The sequence below is a fragment of the Lactuca sativa genome, chromosome 6 (genome assembly GCF_002870075.4).
Source record: "Lactuca sativa cultivar Salinas chromosome 6, Lsat_Salinas_v11, whole genome shotgun sequence".
Classification (NCBI taxonomy): domain Eukaryota; kingdom Viridiplantae; phylum Streptophyta; class Magnoliopsida; order Asterales; family Asteraceae; genus Lactuca; species Lactuca sativa.
This window is the reverse complement of record NC_056628.2, coordinates 159,581,558-159,583,818: the sequence shown is the minus strand read 5'-3', so window position 1 is coordinate 159,583,818 and position 2,261 is coordinate 159,581,558. Positions and strand designations below refer to the sequence as shown.

Sequence of the window (2,261 nt, the reverse complement as noted above, 5' to 3'; positions counted from 1 at the left end):
TCCAACCCGCAAAACCTGCCATTGCCACATTCGAGCTGAAGGGACACATATTGACTGCACTAAAGGACATCCTATTTTTCGGGAAAGATCATGAGGATGCTTTTAAGCATCTAGATGAAGTCAACAACATTGAGGATTACTTCAATGTCCCAAATGTCAACAGAAACACAGTCTTGCTTAGGATGCTTCCCATCACTTTCAAAGGAGCTGCTAAGGAGTGGTTAAAAGCACTTCCACCGGGTACAATTACCACTTGGGCTCAAATGCGTGAGCAATTCCTGGACCAGTTTTGCCTACCATCCAAAATAGCCAAACTCAAGAAGGCAATAGCCAACTTTGAGCAACAGCCGAGGGAGTCATTATACGAAGCATGGGAGCGGTACAAAGGGCTTGCTCAGAAATTGCCCTCAGTATGATCTAAATGTGCAGCAAGAGATGTCAATCTTTTATGATGGGGTCAATGTGATGACAAGACAACTCCTTGATTCTCAAGGACCTTTGACAAAGATAAATCCAAGGGAGGTCAAGGAGCTAATTGAAGAATTCGCGAAGCACTCTCGCGAATACCACAACTCGAGGCAAGATGGAATCAAAGGCGGTGGAGGGGCCCAAACTGAAGAAATAGCAGCTGTAATGGCCATGTTGAATAATATGGATCGAAGTATAACACAAATGGACCAATCGATACATGCCATAAGAGTGGGTTGCGAGAGATGTAGTGGTCCACACTTGACCAAGGACTGCAATGTAGATGAGTTTGGGAACAGAAAAGCTCAAGTGTGCTACTCTAGTGGGGATAAATTTGATGAGGACTGGAGGAAACCGAAAAAGGAGTGGTTGCCATATGAAGAGTATAAGAAGCAAAAAGAAGAGAAGTATAGGCAGACAGGTCGAGGCCTTTATCAGAAGGAGCAGCCACCAGCCGAGAAGAAACCCGACCTAGAGACCATTTTGATGAAGTTTATGGAAGCTTCGGAAAAGAGACACGATGCCACTGATTCTGCTATTATGGAACAACAAACTTTGATATAGAATCAACAAGCCTCCATCCACAACCTTGAAGTACAATTTGGTCAACTAGCCACTCTAGTTCATGAAAAACTGTCCCCAAAGAATCCCGAAGTGAAGACCCAATCTCATGTAATGGCCATCGATACTGAAGAAGAAGCAATCTCTGAGTTCCTGGAGGCATTGGAAGCAGAACCGCAGCAACCTGATCCAAAACCCAAGAAGTCAAAGTTCAAAAGTGAAAAAGTTGCTGAAACAGCTTCGCTACGACGTGGCACTCCTCTGGCTACGACGTGGCGCATGTCTGATAAAAAATTCTTTGAACCCGTTTCAGCTTATCAGCCACCTTTGCCATTTCCAACCCGAGCTGCACTTAGTCTACTGGAGAAGGAACATTTAGAGTTTGTAAAGCATGTGAAGGGGATTCCGATTAATACCCCCTTTGTCGAATCCTTATCCAAAACTCCCGAGAACCAGAAATTACTGCAAGATTTGATAGACACTCGTAGACAATTAAAGAAGCAGTCAAAGGTGGTTCTAAGTGAACAAACCTCAAAATCCGTGTTGGGAGAGACACCAGAAAATATGGGGGATCCTGGACGCCTCACTCTTCCATGTGAGTTTGGTAATAAATTGAAGGTTAATGCTTTAGCCGATTCTGGGGCTAGCATTAATTTGATGCCTTTTTCATTTTATCAAAAATTGGAGATCCAAAAGATAAAGGCTACAAAAATGAAGATTCACACGGCGAATCGTTCGGTGACACAACCCCGGGGCATCGTGGAGGATATTTTGGTGAAGATTTTAAAATTTGTTTTTCCAATAGACTTTGTAGTTTTTGATATGAAGGAAGATCCCGATGTTCCAATAATCCTTGGTCGTCCATTGCTTAACACTGCTAGAGCTCTTGTTGATATTCGCGAGTCTAAGCTCACTTTGAGGGTTGGAGATGAACAAGAAGTTTTTGGAATACAAGATGACTTCCAAGAGGATCATGTTCAAGAAGAGGTGTTCACAATTAATGAAGACAATGAACTAGAAGAACTGGAAAAGCTTATGGAAGAAGAGATCAAGGCAGTTCATCAAGTCAAAAGAACAAAACCGAGGGCATCTGTTCCATATTTGATTGAAGTCATAGCTTACAAGAGTCCGCCTTCTTGGGTGAGCAAAGAGGATGAGGAAATGACAATTGATGAAGAGGAGGTCACTTCAAGAGTGACAAAGCCAGTAGTGAAAGAGGAGGAGGATGTTAT

At 43.0% G+C, this 2,261-nt stretch overlaps 1 non-coding gene across 1 annotated transcript; it reads right to left on the bottom strand.

The window, feature by feature from the left end:
• Positions 1 to 311: 311 nt before the first annotated feature.
• LOC111904632 (small nucleolar RNA R71) lies at positions 312 to 419 on the bottom strand. Its single transcript, XR_002854590.1, has one exon. It is a non-coding gene; the product is annotated as a small nucleolar RNA R71 (small nucleolar RNA).
• Between the last annotated feature and the right edge of the window lie 1,842 nt (positions 420 to 2,261).